Genomic DNA, 17,851 nt, shown 5'->3' on the forward strand with positions numbered 1-17,851 from the left:
TCTCTTGGACGGTACTTAAAGTAACTAGCCTGCAGTTAGGAGAAATCGAGAAGTTATCGATGTTCTTATTGTAACTGAAGCACACAAAGTCATAAACGATAAGTGAATCCCCACGCAGTTAGATAACAGACTTCAGTTATCATTTCGAGCATCACACTTTTAACACTTCACTCCGAAGACAATTGTTTTAGCTCTACAGGCTTTATAGCCTATAAAGAACACTCGTTGTGCACACTGGGTCCAGAAGATCGTGTAGTGTTGACGAAAGAAACCACCGATGGAAAGTTTATTAATTGGCACGCGTCTCCATTTCGTAAGTGTCAATAGCCTAGACTTCACCGGTGCGAAGTGAAGTATGCCACAAGAATAACAATCGAATGCTGCCTTGTTTCATCTTGCAGAAGTTGGTTCTGCATTGCTTGTAGCAATTAGTGCGAAACAGGACACCACAGATGGTAACTCGGTTCGTTTAACTTGAAATGGATCTTATTGTTTTACAAGGTTAACTGAAAACTTTTAAACAACGTACCTTGTGTTTAACTTTCAACGTTTCTCTGCTCATGGAGAAATCCTTCTCATCTAGTCATCAGTTTTGACGCCATAAAGGCACGTATCTAGAACTGTTTCCGGACGGGTTCGAACCAAGTGTCTCACGTGTAATAATTATAATTAGGGAACGGATTTGAAGGTGCAAAATTATGGTCGGGAAAGGAAAAGAAAGGTTCTGAAAATGTTTACAATAAGGTACAAAAAAGGTGCTGAAAAAATGCTTTTATTTAGGTCTAAACCAGTTACATTAACATTCTTTACTCAACTCTGTAGCAAATAACATACGTAGTCATTAGTTACTGTCAATCAACAATGCTATCTTTTCCAGAGAACTGTGCTTCTGCCGAATAGGTTTGTTTTCTCTCGCGGGTTTTACTACATTATCTTGGGAACTATTGGGGCTGCAATGATTATATTGTACCATTTTATAGCTCTCGTTCTGCTCTACAAAATGAGACTATAGGATTTTATGTAGCTGCTCAAGAAGATCATTTATTTTACTGTCCAATTTTTTAAGAAAACACGAAGGAAGGAAAAAGGTGCTGAAGCATCAAAGATGGGGTAAAAAGGGGATAAATGTGCTAATCTCACGAAAAGGTGAAAAAAGGTGAAAGAAAGTGTGTTCATTTTGCTAGATTTCAGGTCCTAAAATACACTCAAACGATCGGTATGAAAACAGCTATATTTTTGGAAAGGTGTTGCACCTTAAAATCCGTTCCCTAATAATAATAATAATAATAATAATAACATCAACAAAAACAATAATAATAACCGCAACAACGAAGTTTATAATTAATTGGTAAATAAGATTAATATGTTTATTTATTAATAACATTATTAAAATAGAACAATACTACTACCTATTATTATTATTATTATTATAATTATTACACGAACAGTTAAAAAAGATGATACAAGAAAAGAGATATAGCAGTATGTATTCATTATCTAGCTTATGTCTAACATTTGTATAAAATCAGCTGTCGTTTCAAAGAAATTTATGCCAATTTTTTAAAATAGATTTATTGAACACCAAAAAGTTGTTACGTCCAGCTGATCAAAAATAAAGTATCTGATCATTATTTTAATGCATATTATTAGTAGTAGTGGTACGTATATAGCCTATTCATATTTCGCATGTATAACTTATACGCATTCGCCTTGAGAAGTACTTCAATTTACTTTGGAAAACTTCTAATAACTTTGGCTACGAAAAAAACGAAGCTCTTCTCAAAATTATAGGGCTCGCCTCTGCTGACGACTACGTCATCGGAATTATGATAAATTATTTAGCAGTATTCGGTACATAGAAATTCCTGCTTTTTGAGCTCAAGCTCATCCAAAGAACTGCCACAGAGAAGTGTAGGTGAGTTAATGTAGTTAAAATGCCAATTTAAAATTTTCTTAATGTCACTTCTTTTTTCGCTCCCGCTGTTTTTTTTCCACGTCTTACAGGAAATTGCGTTGCCTCTACCTCCCCCATTTCCTATTTAAGAACTCTGACCGAACATAACACCGTTTCGCGTTCACTGCATGGGAAATGCCCAGACTCTTCTCCCAGCTCTCGCATTCAGTGGCCGTTCCACCCGCACTTTCAGCTCAAATAAGCGTCGTAAATACGGAATGAAAGAGAAACACGCACACGTGCGCACATTTTAATCATGTCTGTGCGAACACATGCGTACACAGCCATTATGCATTCTCGCTCTATGATTTACGCATGGAATTAAGGCATTTTTGTTAACATCAAGGAAGTTGAATGTCCTCTTTGGTATTGTTAAGATTTTTTCAAACTGCAAGAGGGTCTTCTGACATTTACCATTTTCAGTTTGGCAGCAATATTCTGATTAATTGTAATTATCTGGTAAAATACAGCCCAAGAAGATCAGTACTTGCTGAATTAATTTAATGATAAACAACAATATTTCATTGGAATCCAACGTTCGACAACTAGGTGATTACCCGGCGTTGCCCGGGTATTTATTTATCCTAATCTTCTATTAGACAGGAAAATAATAAATTCTAACTATAGTGTAAAAAGTAACTAATTTTATTTACAGGTATTTAAAAGTATAAGTACAGTATTCAAATTATAAAGTAAAATGTTTTACAAATTCACTATAATATTAATTTAACTCAAAACCTGAGTATAATCAACATTTTTAGGAGCAAGAAGAAATAAATTCTCTGCTGAACCCACCCTTGCGCAAGTAACATATAGTTGTCATCGTGAATGTCACCAATTAGCTTAGCGACTCCGAAAACTATGGATTGGACACTAATCTAGGTCAATTTTGACATTTTATTTTTCACCCCCTATCACCCTCCATGCCGATAGGTGATGAACTTGGAGTTGAACGGCATTCGGAGTGTCACTATTCATCTTAGCGACCCAGAAAACTATGGATTCTACACTAATATCGGTCGTTTTCGATTATTTTTACATGTCAACCCAATCCCATCCCTAGGGGTGCCAGGGGTGTCTTACCCCCCACAGTATTTCTTTTCAGATTGTAAGTCATATGTGTACCAAGTTTGGTTGAAGTTACTCCAGGCGTTCGAGAGTTATGCCGGAACATACATACATACATCCATTTTTATATACCGTATATAGATAGATATTAAATTTCATAGGTAGATATTAATTCATCTGTAAAGTAAAAATGAAGTTTAAAAAATATATAAATATATTTACGAGTAAAATTGTTGAGCATCGACTTTTAAAACAAATAATTTACCGGGCCACTGTATCGTGAAGTTTGAGTATCATTATCCTTAAGGGTTGTTACCATGGGACACGCAGAATTTTTTTTTGAGAGGAAGAAGGGGAGGGGCAAAAAAACTTGCGTGTCCCGAAGTGAGATAGTTTGTAGTATACTTATATGGTGAAAACCGTATGATGTAATGTTTATAAGTCATCGGAAAATATGAGAAGAAATTAAAGAAGCTATACAAAAAGAGTGAAGAAGAGGGAAGAAGAGACAGAGAGGAGGAAGGAAAAAGAATCGAAAAAGTGAGAATAAATTAAAGAAGGAAGAGAGAAACAAATAAAAGCGAGAGACAGAAATTGTGAAAATGAAAGACAACGTAATGAGATAAAATTGGAAATAAATTAAACTAAGAGAGAGTGAGAGGAAAGGAGAAATCGAGACAGATAAAGGAACAGTAGAAGTGCTTAAAGGAACAACTAACACGAGAAGTATGAAAGAAGGATTTGATATTAATTTGATTTGTTATTTCGCGTCGTTTTTCATCCACTTTTGACTAATCGCGACGATGAGCATGAGCGATAATTTGAAAAAAATGATGGATACTCACAAACTTATCATTTTCCATTGTTATGAATAGAATTCATATTTCTCCCAATTTGTGCGTGATTAAGTGCATTAAAATGTCATGTAATTATAACAGATAAATTGTTTGCAGATATTGCTACGACCCTTTTCAGCCAACTTTATTTTTAACTTGGAATAATGAAAATGTCAATTGTGAGGATCAACATAGCACCAATCCTTTTTAGGGTCTATAACGTGTCTCCAAATGCGTCTATAAATTAATTAAAAATCAAATAGTTCAATATTTTGGAAAGTAAGATCATGAAACAAAAGAGTGAAATACTCCCACCGATTTATGTCATGTTTACTATCCGACAGCTTATTTATTCAGTTCTTCTGAGAGGGCTCAGCGACATGGTAGCCCACAGACGGAGGCAGAGGGGGCACTTGCCCCCCTGAGATTTCTGGAAAGAGTTAATGTACTTCGAGTGGTGAATGTAGAGATATTTTATAACAAAAAGTATTGTTTCCTGTGACTTCAAGCAACTATTATTACTTGAAGTAGGGTTACATTTAAGCGTACAGTTTATTTTACACTGATTATCTAACTATAAAAATCAGCTTTTTGTCCGACATGAATTAATGTTAAGTATACAGATGAAACTCTGAACGTCTGCAAATTGTATATATGTAGTACGTAATATAATAATCATAATAAAAAACAAAGATGAAAACAATAATAGCAGTAATAATAATAATAATACTAATAATAATAATAATAAAAGGTTCTGTGACTCTTCCCCCCTGAGAAAAATCCTGCGGGTGCCCTTGCTCACCGACTGTTTTCATAACTTTGTCTGAGGATGTTCGGAAAAAGGTAGAAAGGTTTTGTCGAAAATATAGATGGTGTAGAGGACAGTTTCGGTGTGCTCTCAGTCTCTATCGAATTTCGAGACGAGACCAAACTCGAGGTGAACCGAGGTAAATCTCCGTTAATTTATAAGAGAGAAGAATTCGTGCCCGAGCCACTTTGTCTAGTTCAAAACTTTGGTGTTTGAAAAAATTTCCTAAAACAATGTTACATATGTGGCTTATTTGACCGCATGATGCCGATATCTGCTGATTATTATAGACAGATAAGTCATATATTTTGTTTATCGTAATTGCAAAGTTAATCAATTGGTCACACAGTGTTTCATATATTCAGGTTAAAATTCTCCATTTCTAAAGTTCGCAGCGCGTGCGCTAACACGCTGTACATGTGTAGTTTTCATAGCTACTATATATTTAGTTACTGTAAACGAGATAACGGGCCTTCTTACCCCAAGAGGAGTCCTGAGATCCCAGTAGAGACATTTTGCACAGTGGTTCGAATTCCACTTTATCCAGTCCAACTTTTCCCATCTGAGCATAAATTGGACATAAAATAAACTTTGACAATCATTTGAGTCGAAACCAAAACCAGAACGAGAACAGATATTTACAACTCGAGATAATAATGAGAATTACCTCATCTCGATAAAATTCCTAATTGAAATGGAGCAGGGACGTTTCCGAGACATTAAAATAACTTTCATGTTACTAACTTATGATGTTACGTTGCATTCAATTTCAAACAAGCTCAGAACGACGTTCAGAGTTTCATCTGATCCGGAATTGTGTTGTTAAAACCTGAGTAAAAAAATGTTATCTTTAAAATAGAAAAAAGAAATACAAAAATATGTAACTGAATTTTGCATTGAAAAACAGGAATTCAAGTGCGCTGTTCTATCATGTTTTCATACAGAGACATACACACACACACACACACACATACATACATTGTACCCCCCAAATTAAAAACGTTCCTGCGCCACTGAATCCAAATGTCTTTGACCTACAAAACAAATTATGAAATGTATTTAGAGGGTGGATTCATGTACACTAAAATAGCAATAATGTGTGGTGGTGACAAATTCAATTTAAAGTATATCTACATTCTTTATGCAAACTGCACCATATTTTCTTTGTTTATATAACAGGTAGTTAAATATAACATAATAGATAATGATGTGTAATTTCTGGATCTTGTGTTTATCTGTAGATACTAAAATTCCTTCCTTTCCTTTCTTTCTCATTGTTTCTATTTTTTCCTCTCTCTTTCCTTCTTTCTCAAGATATTTCTCTTTCCCCTCTAATACTCTCTATTTATTATTCTTTTTCTATTACTCCATACCTTCATTTCTTTCTCTCTTCCTCCATATCTTTCTTTATTTCTTATTTTATACATACATGTCTTTCTCTCTCTTCATTTCTTCCTCTTTACCTCAATTTATTTCTTCATTTCTTCATCTCTTTCTCTTTGTCCTAATTTCTTTCTTCGTTTCTTCCTCTGTTTCTACATTCATTCTTTATTTGTTCCTCTATTCATGCATCTCTTTCTTCATCTCTTCCTCATCTCCACACTTTCTTTCTTCATATCTTCATCTGTTCCCCTTTTACTCAATTTCTCTTCCTCTGATTCTCAATTCATTCCTTCATTTGTTCCTCTATTCTTCATGTCATCATCTCTTTCTAAATGTCTTCCTTTGTTTCTGCATTCATTCTTCATTTCTTCCTCTGTTACCCCATCTCTTTCTTAAATTCTTAATCTCTTCCTCTTTGACTCAAGTTCTTTCTTCATTTCTTCCTCTGTTTCTTAATTTTTCAACTGTTTCTCAATCTCCTTCTTTCTCTCTTTCTTCAACCTTTTCCGTCGCTTATCATAATTTTTTGTCATTATTTCCCTCTCTATCAAACTGTTTGTGTGTTATATGCTCAGCTAAAGACTTATAGAGGGTATGTGGGTGGGCAGGAGGGCTTTTTCCCACCCTTGGCACCATCCGACAGCAAGGAAACCAAATCGGAGCGAGTGAGCGCAATGTACAGGACACGACCCTCGCAGTGACAGGCGATTCGCCATTGTCTTTCTGCTCGACCCACCGCTCGTCACGACGGGCCTTAAATTGCAGGCAAGCACAATGAGAGGCGAACGCGTTTATGACGATTTCACCAACAGCCATTGTTCCGCGTTTATAATTCCTTTCTCATTTCGCTCTTCCTTTGTTTCTTTCTGAAAAGAAAGAAAATATCTCCATAACGCTACCGGACAACGGTGCAAGATGAGCGTTGAAAGTGTGTTAAGAAGCGCAATAAAGTTGCACAATTGTACATGGACTGTCATCAAGTCGCCCAACTGAGGGTATAACATTTCCAATTGCCTCCCATCCTCTATACTCATGACCAGGGGTAGAAAAAACTAATTCAGGAGCCAGCTTATTTATTTGCAAATGAAAACAGTGAATCCAACTAAGATAAAGCTGCACATTTTGAAAATTGACCTTGAAATATCTAATTCATTTATTAATACAAGATTGGATTAAAAGTAATTAATTCTTGCGCCGCAATGGCGTTCCTAAGGAAGGCTCTAGCGGTAACAGAATGAATAACTATGCAGTATATTCTAATGGACAGATTTTACCATATCGCCGCAGATTTTCAAATTCGGCTAGCAACAGTGAAGTATGCAATGTTTACTATTCAGATGTAATGATACACGTGATGCAGAAAACACACAAACATTAAAAAACACTTACTGTGCTCGTTAAAAGAAAGTAATGGAAATTTTCATAAGCGAACTCTATATATATATATATATATATATATTTTGGTTAGTAAGTACTTATTCAGATATGAAGTATCTAATTCATATCCAAAATATATATTCTGGTTTGAAACTTCTTATTCATATTCAAAATCAAATATTCTGTGAGAAGGTAGACGAAGTGAGTAGTTTCAGAAACTACCCTAGAAGTTAATAATTTTTGAAGTGATGTTTCATAACAGTGAACTGCATGGAGAACAGATTTTGGAATGTAAAAGACCACATTAATTTTTGACCCATTTACATGACACTTTGTTGCAACGACAATAGTGCTGCCATCTGTTATCCAAAAGGTAACAACACTAAATTGCCAATCGTACAGCCTTAAGTGTCGGTTAATCCTTTTCGGTGAGACTTATCGGCGAAAAATATTCACGTTTTAAAGCTTGGGGGAGGGGGGGAAGGGGGAGTTACGCAATAGAACAACGGTAACGCCGCACAATCACATCCTCATCTCATTTGACTGCTTCCGCGTTGCATATGGGGAAAAAGACTTGCTTTCTCACTAAACATGCAGGATAAGAGGTTTCTTTGCCTCTAATTAACGTTTTTTTTTCCTTTTACTTTTCGGAAGTTGAGTAATAAGCCACTCAGCGACCGTTTCACCTGCGGAAATATCCTTCCATTCACGGTAATGTCTTCCAGGCTCGTTATAATGTTTGCTGTCGGTTTGTTTATTTTCTTCTCGTTGTGGTTTCATAAAGTTTAAAGGCATCGCTCCTTCCTTGTACCCTGTAAACACAAATATCCACTGCTAAAAGGATTCCGTCAAAACTGAATAGAAATGTATCACTTTTGATCAAATAGTAGTCAAAAGTAGCAACCCTCATATAATATAGTCTCAGTTCTTTCACGGGCATTATTTGTAACCTTCCGCTATCATTACTACCGTATTACTGTTCCGTACGAAAATATTTCGTATGAATCCATAGGATTATTCTTTGTTTTTATTTTAACTTTCTCCAGAAGCTTCAATTCACCAAGGGTCGTTCACTTGTTTACACCAGCTGTCTACTCCTCCATTTTAATTATGCATAGTCAAGTGTATGCAGACTTCCTGATGTATTGAGGTTTCAGAGTTTCATCAGGTAAACAGGTAGCAATCTGTTTACAAGTATAGGAAGGTTAAAAATCACGAATCAGCGTGGAGGAAGTCTCGATTGATACGATTTCAACGTTGTTTGCATGAAAACATGGCAGTTTAAAAGCTTAAAACAGTTTACGTGCTTTGCCTGTCTACACACACTACAATCAGAATTATAAAAACAATAGTTCGATTTATTTAATTGTGCGAATGCCAAAAATAGTTGCCAAATCTTTAACCTGAGTAAATAACACGTGGATATATTGATTTAGTTAATTTTGACTGTCATTTTTAACAAGAGAGAGAGAGAGGGAGAGAGAGAGAGAGAGAGAGAGCAGAGAGAGAGAGAGAGAGAGAGAGAGAGAGAGGAGAGAGAGATAGAGAGAGAGAGACTACTTACCTACCTCTCCCCCACCCTCTCTCTCTTTCTTTCTTGGCATCGGGGTCGTAAGAGTGATAACAAAGTAGACAATTGGTGTATTTTTATATTCCCTTCTGAAATATTGATTAAATAGCTTAATTCTCAGCATTACTGCCGTAATTGTATGTAATTTTATTTTATTTAACATATGAATTTACAGTTAACATGATGAGTGTGGTGAACCCAAAGTTTTAGAATGATGTGATGGATGGAATGATAGACGTTCTCCAGAGACGCTGGTAAAATTAATCATTGTGCCTTTTTCGGATCTCCAGTCAGGTCACATAATGTTTCAGATTCTAATTTAAATGTATCGCAAGTCGCGATTAGCTTATGCGTGCACAAAGTGATGCTAGAACAATCTGTTGACTTTAGTAATGTAATATCTGTATTTTCTTTCACGTGCAGTTACCTCTTTCCCGAAAATCACGAAGTTGACCGAGGGACAAGCACGAAGAGACAAGACTCAGAACACAAGCCATATACAGAGGATTATCCTAACAGTGCTTATAGGCGTCAGAGCCTCGTTATAGGGTGTAAGGTGGAAGAGATGCTGAATTTTGAGTCCTTCCCAGAAAGTATATCATTGCACCTCCAGGTGAATGATGGTTAGATGAAAGTAACGAAGTGCCCAAGTGAGACTCAATGTCTGAATCGTCAGTGGTGAGATGGGGCCGGCGGCTCTACCGTACGTGCAACACGTGCATTTGCACGGGACGGCAAGCTCAAGGGGCGACAAAATGTACAAAAAATGGAAGCTGCATTATTTGAGGCAGTTTGGTCTTCTTGGGGCGGAGAAAATTCAAATTAAATCCATTTGCATATGAAGTATAAAGCAAAAGCGGATAAGAAAAGCAAAGAGTAACTGCAAGAGAAAGCGGCGCCGAAAGTTTATATTAGTTGTCTCTTACAAAAGCAGCTATTATTGTTTTGTCTGTGAAAATGGTAAGTAACGTCTACTGTGCGCATGCGGTGCCAAGTTACAACGCTATCTATTGTTTGATTGCGCGCCAGTCCGCCAGTACTCCGCCCCCGCCCCCTGTTATCGAAGTTTGAGTTAAACTGACATGTCGCATTCGGTAGTTCGAAATACAGCTGCATTGTTCTTTGACGTGTTGATTGCGAAAGGTGGTGATGATAGGTATTGCCGAATCACGCAAGACGCAATAGTAAGTACGAATATCCGCTGTTTTTGTCGTTGCTGGTTGCACCTCATTTACGATCTTGACGGTGTAGCGATAGTACAGTTAGTGTATGACGTGTGTGAGAACACGCGCGCGTTTGAGTGTGACAATGTATTAAGAGACTTGTGCATTTGTGCTGTCGTTAAAAAAAAAAAACTGGTTTGGCAAGTCGTCGTAAGAGATTTTAAAAAAATATTTGTTGCATTTGTAATTGTAAACTAAGGTATGTCTGATAAAAGGGGAAAATTCTCGGGGTGCAGAATATCGCAAAAGCAAACGAGAAAAACAGCGCAATATAGAAAAACAAATTGGAGCTTTGCACAAATTTCTGAAACTTGAGGCAAGCGATGTAGTAAATGCCGAAGAATTCGAAACTGGTGATTCTGAACTCGTGGCAGGTTGTTCTAATTGCGATCCTGATAATAATGGTGTATTTCAGCAAAAAAGTGAAACAGAATCTCCTTTTGTCGGTGCTCAGGACGTAGTGGAACTGTATGAAGAATATACAGATCCAGCTAAATTAGACTATGGTTCTGCTATTCGCGACTTTGCAAATAGAAAAGGTAGAAAAGTTCATTTGTAAGCTTTCCAACTTAAGGGGGGAAAAGGTACAAAGTGAATAGTGTAATCAGGAAGAAATCGTGGTTTACGAGGCGTACATAATTGTACATACATAGTTTATTGCAAATAGTGATGAAGTGAAGAAATGTTACTTCATGTACAACGTTCTGGAAAATGTACATAATTATGTAGAGTATAAATAATCATGAAGAAATAGTGAAACAAAACAGGAGAGCTGAGAGTTCTGCACGTCGGCAGAAATTATGGTGAGTAAATGCAACAGATATTTTATTATTATTAGGTTTAAATATATATTATTTTTTATTTATGAATAACTTATTTTCTCACATTATGTATTCTTTCAATTTATTATGTTAAAAATTGGTTATACCATGTGAAATTGCAACGGATAACTAGCTTAGTTGTTCATACATTACCTTTTCTTTGTATGTATTTTGGGGTGGGGGCGACAAGAAGTAAAATTACACGGGCCGGCAAAATTCCTAGGGTCGGGGCTCGCAAAATTTACTCCACATCTCCAAACATTTATCACAAACACAATATGTGCCTATTTTGGCTACGAATTTACCTTTACGCTCCCTTAAATACCAACTTGCATCCCCAGATGGAAAATTATGGACAAACCCCAGGCGAGAAAAACTGCCATTTCCTTTGTAAGTACGAATAAGTCGTATTGTGAAGCAATTTTGATATAATGATCTACATAATCTTTGCCTGCCCAGGGTTTGAACCTGGGAACTCTGGCTGCGACGTGCGTTACTATGACCACTCATCCGGCATAAGAAAACCAAAATAGAAAGACAGCACAATTTTCCATTATCTTTTATTGAGATGAGGTGCAGGGATGGAAATCTTCCTTGTTTCCAGTGTTTCTTGAGTCCAGTCGGGCATGGAATCCCTTGCATTGCCCAGCGATTTCCTTCTGGTCATCCCTCCGAAAATGACATTCATATAGGTCAAGTTATATCACCTTGTATTTATTTCTGTTCATGTTTATACGATTTACTTTTATTGCAGAATTCAGTGCACTTATTGTATCTGGAATTATTCCAATACATATTTGACACCATTCATATTTAACCAAATACAAGGAAGTAATAACCAAAAACCACAACTGTTCAGACTACTGTATTCATAAAATACTATTTTTTTTTTTTTTGCGAAAATATTATTTTTCTTGGACAAAAACTTCAATTGTACGCAGGGCAGGAGTTTATTAAAAATTTTCCATCTCAGGGGCTGTGTTATAGATCGACCACAAGGAAAAAACCTTGGGACGAGAATTCCCCGCGCAGCTTTCCCTTATTCCCTCCACCTCGAGCCATAAGGAAGCATTGTCCACTCTCCCCCTCCCCTACTCGCGGGGGTACGGTGCACAGGAGCCGCGGATCTGCGCAAGTTGTTTTGCTCATGGTTCCACTATAGTATTTAGGTTAAATTTAGAGTTAAAATAGCCATAAACTGGGATTTTTTAAAAAAAAAATGTTAGGGAAGGTGTTGAGGAACTTTGTGGTATCTAAGGTCGGCAATATTTCTGTAGGAGGGGCTGAGGCTGCGGACCCGGCAAATCCATGTCTGGCTACGCCAATGACTCACATTGTGAAGTAATAAAAAATGTAGCTTTTAAATGTTTTCCACGATGGCCAAACACCCGCAAGTGACCTTGAACACGAGGTCCTTTGTCTTCCTGCATGGCTACCCCCACAAAACGCGGCTCGAACAGGATGTCACTGTTGCTCGCCGTCTTCCCGAGGGAGCCGGCCTGTGTTCTCCAGATGTTTACAAAGGAAGCAGCAAAGTGTGGGAGAACAGGAAGGAACGCATTAGCATTACGGCAGTCCTGAGTCCTTGCAACGGGTCTGCGGTCAGGAAGAAAATTGCACTTGCCTTTAATTGTGCCCTTCTGGCCGAATAGAGCGCAGGAGAAACCACAAATGCAGTGTCTGCTGAGATATTCATCTCAAAATCCATAAAGCACTGGCCAGTGTTGCCACGATTAGAGAGCACAATTTCCCTATTCAAGGTCTAGTTTTCCCCTTCAATTAAAAACATTGAAATCGGAACGCAAAGTTTCAACCACAGACATCTACAATTAGACTGGAAACGATGCACTTTTGTTTGGGGCCGCGCATCTTCGTTCGCGCAAAGCCATGGTGATAAAAATATGGCGGAGATGTGCATTAGAACTTGTTATTGTTTTTATATTTATGAAGAAATTATATGTACTCACGTGCGGAGTGGAATATGTAGAGTTATATCCTTTGTAGTAAACTTAAAAATTGCAATCTCGTGTTGTGTAATGACTCACAATCTTCAAAATAGTTGCTACAAGTGGAAATGTGAAGATATGCTCGCCGCCATGATAATATTCCTCCTCCTTCGACATTTTTGGCTTCAAGTTGACCCATGTTAAAGGACTCACGTTTCCAATCTGATACCTGGAGGTCTGTGGCTTCAACGTATAACGGTCAAATATTGAGTAACAGGTAATTGATCTAATTGCCCGTTATTAAGAATTAATTACAATTGGCAATATTAAAATCTGTCGCGAATAAAGGTGTCTAGCGACTGCCTTAGCGGACGCTAACTTGCTCAACCACAGTTTTTCGCCCGAATCCGGATTTACATGCATTCATATGGAGAATAGCAGGAAAAGAGCAACTTCTAAACCAATGGACCGAATTGGATGAGATTTTAACCAGCTAAAGACCACATCATGAAAGTACAGATTCCAGAATTTCAGCCTAATCAGAACAGAACTACGGGAGTTATAAATTATTAAAGATCCATCGCTGGATACAATGGAAGACGGTACCCTGTTGAGATAGCCCTCGCTGTTCGTGCCTGACACAATAGCGGAGGATTTAGCCTAATCTCTGCACGAGGGGCTGCGAACAGAGGTCAAGGACCGGCCAGAGCTTTGACCAGGATAGGAGGACAACGGTCAAAGCACCAAAAACAATAAATAGGCACATAAACACACAGGCTAGAGCGTCACCACGTTCAAATCTTGAATAAAAGGGATGATTCGGAATAGCGAGAAAACAGTTTGAATAGAATCGACACCGGAGTGTGAGCTACGCGCGACCTAGCTCGGAGTCGCGATCAGACCCGCGGTCTGGATTTGTCTTTTACTCGAGTGTGTGTTTAGAGCCATGGAGTAGAGCAGAGTAGACCCAGGGGGTCGTTTCCCCCTCGCCGTCAACGCATCCGTGCAGATACGTGTGGTTATGTGAGAATAACGCGAGACACGGCCACCTGTGTCAATCGTCCGAAACAACGTCCGAAGTAGTTGAAGTTAATAACAATTGATAGCAAAGTTAATACCGAAGTGCATAACAGCCAATACTAAAGTTAATAACATTTAATATCCATGTGTGTACATGGGAAACCGCGAATGGCTCATTACGTATGTTCGTCTCATCGCCTAAACCACGTATCTACGTACAAGTGACAGCGAAGGACTGACCTATTTCTGCGCTAGTTGTCGTATGGAGTCGACAGTGTACGTGTACAGTCATGGACGTGCCAAGGAAGTCAACGAGTGAAGCCAGGATCCGATGATGCCATATGGAACTGCAGAGTGATCCCCTTTCGCCATCCAGGATAACCGCGAAGTACGACACCGGAGTGTGGACGTCTACCAAAACTGTAGGACCACTTTCACCCTACCCAGGTCAGAGGGAATGCAGCGAAGGTAAGATCCAACCATGTGCGTGTGTGAGAGAGATGACACCAATCTACCGCGAATCTGCGTAAATCAAATCATTCCATAACTTAAATCAGTGCTATGGCATACCAAGTCATCCTTATGGCCGCGTGCACCAACGCCGATTATTTAGAAGTTCAGATGAACGAGATCAATTGTAATCCACTCTAAATGAACTTGGTTTAAAGATTTGCATTGCACCAACGAAAAACGACGTTCAGGAGATCCCGTTCAACTGATCCGAGATTAATTTGTAAGGCTATACCTGATTGGTTGGCTAACACAAATGACAATCAAGAACCCCATAGAGTAATGCGATGTGTTAAAGTATCAACATGTAGGAGAAGAAAATAATTCGGGGTGCAAACTTCTTATGAATTTGAGAGATGTACTAATCAACCTTGTCAATATGTACAAGGATGTAGTGGAGTTTAAAAAAAATATTAAAAAAGAACTGACGGCACAACACAAAAGGAGAAGGAGAAAGCATGGAACCTTCTCCTACGGGACTTTAATGCTTTACCAAATGCATTCGATTTTGAGAGAACAGCGTATGCTGAACATCGCCCGCTCAAATAAAGATATATTATTATTATTTCTATTATTACTGTACTGTGGTAAGTATTTGAATTTTTCATTTCTTAATTCTTATGTATTTATATTGTCGTGTCGTGTAAATAGCCAGTAACATGTATTTTCGTAAATTTATACAATCATATTTCCAACACCATGTGTTATAATTTACCTTGCACGTAATATATGACATTTATATATGTTTTGTGTTCTGGGATAGAAAGTACAGTATTTATAAACATTACGACTTTGCACCACAGAACCACAAATTATTATTATTATTTTGGCAGTTTTTAGTTTACATAGTTCTCGAATTATCAGCATTGTACATCCAACATCTCTAACGTTTGCACGTCCTCGATATCACTTTCCGCTCTTTTTATATTAAAAAACAACTGCCTGCAGTCGAAGCGTCAGTATCGTGAACCAGGATCAGACACCAAAACGGTCGCAAATGGCCGATCAGAAGATAAACTCGTTTTGATGTTCAAGTATTGAACCGTCTTCGTGCAATGGAATTATCCAGTGATCCTTTCCCGATCCGAGTTTAAAATTTGATCTTCGTTCGTGCACACGGCCATTATTCCGGCGGACTAATCAACGTTATAGATCAAAGTATACGATATCAGCCAAACCATAGTTCATTGAAATATATTTGTACCTCCTGAAAAGATATAAGGGTTCGCACAAAGAATAATTATTCACATTATACTTAAAACCCTAAACGGTAAATTGTAAAAGGCAAGGTAGCCAAGTAATAGCATGAGTATAGTCAAAGTATTAATTAATATAAGCTTTGTCACAATATGCCATGGAGTGTGTGTATGAATGAGAGATCGAGTGAAAGAAGGCAAGATGTACTGTTTATTTATCTGTGTTCTAATATATGTGTACATTCTGAACCACCGTAGTACTATGGCACGTCATTTCAGGTGCTTGAAAACAAATCCTAATAGGTTTATTCTCGGTAACTCCGATTGTAGGCACTTATCCTGACCGTCTTATAATTCATGTAATGTTTAATTAGAGTGACAGGTGTGTCACGGGGGAGAGATTCTGCGTTGTTGCGTTGCTTTGTCGTTGATTAGTTTAGTCAGTTTTTTAAAAAGCACGTAACCGAGAAAAAGTAAGCCATGGTTTGATAATGAATGTCATAATCTAATAGAAATAAGAAATCAGGCTAGACTTAGGTGGTTAAATAACTCTGATGATACAAATCTAAACAAATATAATAGAATAAAGCGAGAAGTTAACCGCACGTTTAGAAGTAAAAAAAGATATTACTTGAAAAGCAAAATTAACGAAATTGAAACAAACAGATTTATATAAAGGTGTAAATGAGTTTAGAAAGGGGTGGCAACCTAAAGTAAACTTGATAAAAGATAAAGACGGTGATTTTCTAGCTGACCCAAGCGATATTCTAAATAGATGGAAGAACTACTTTAATGACCTTTTAAATGTCCATGTAGGAGATAAATCAGAAGTAAATGAAGTCCACACAGCAGAACCTTTAGTTCCAGAACCTAACTTGACTGAAGTTAAAGATGCTATTAAAAGGCTAAAGAATAACAAAGCACCTGGCATTGATTTAACACCAGCTGAGTTAATTAAATATGGTGGAAATTCATTAATATGTCAAATTCATAAATTAATTTGTTTAATATGGAATAAAGAAGAAATCCCTCAACAATGGAAAGAATCCATAATTGTTCCTGTGTTTAAAAAAGGTGATAAAATGAACTGCAATAATTACCGTGGAATTTCCCTACTCTCAACAACATACAAAATATTGCCAACATTCTTTTAACAAGACTAACCCCATATGCTAATGAAATTATAGGTGATTATCAATGTGGATTTAAACGTAACAGATCAACTACAGATCAAATTTTTCACATTAGACAGACACTTGAGAAAAAGTGGGAATATAATCAAAATGTCCATCAGCTATTCATTGATTTCAAAAAAGCATATGATTCAGTCAAAAGAGATAAATTATATAATATATTAGTAGAGTTTGGAATACCTAAGAAGCTTGTTAGTATGATAAAAATATGCACCAGTGAAACAGAAAGTAAAATTCGTGTGGGTATTAATATGTCTGACAAATTTACAATTCATGATGGGTTAAAACAAGGAGATGCATTATCTCCATTGCTCTTTAATTTTGCCTTAGAATATGCTGTTAGGAAGGTAAAAGAAAGAAGGACTAAAATTAAATGGTGTGACTCAGTTGTTAGCATATGCAGACGATGTAGACTTACTGGGAGATGATGTGAATACAATTAAGAATAATGCTAAAATATTTTTCAAAACTGCTAAAGAGATAGGTTTGGAAGTTAACAAAGAGAAAACTAAATATATGCTTACAGGCCGAAACCAAGTGTTAGGTAATAATCAAAATCTAATTATTGGTAACAACTCGTTTGAACCAGTTTCAAAATTCAAATACTTAGGAGTAATATTAACAAATGAAAATTCTATTAAAGAGGAAATAAAAAGTAGGCTTAATTCAGGAAATGCATGTTACTTCTCTCTTCATAAACTTTTGTATTCTCGTTTAATATGTAAGAAACTAAAAGTTAAAATATACAAAACAGTAATTTTGCCTGTAGTATTATATGGATGTGAAACTTGGTCCCTTACATTGAAAGAGGAACATAAATTGAGAGTATTTGAAAATAAGATCCTTAGGAAAATATTTGGACCTAAAAGGGATGAGGAGACAGGTGAGTGGAGAAGGTTACATAATTTAGAACTACATAATTTGTATTCATGTCCAGATATTATTA

Source organism: Lepisma saccharinum, chromosome 5 (assembly GCF_977018435.1).
Source record: "Lepisma saccharinum chromosome 5, izLepSacc3.1, whole genome shotgun sequence".
Taxonomy (NCBI): Eukaryota; Metazoa; Arthropoda; class Insecta; order Zygentoma; family Lepismatidae; genus Lepisma; species Lepisma saccharinum.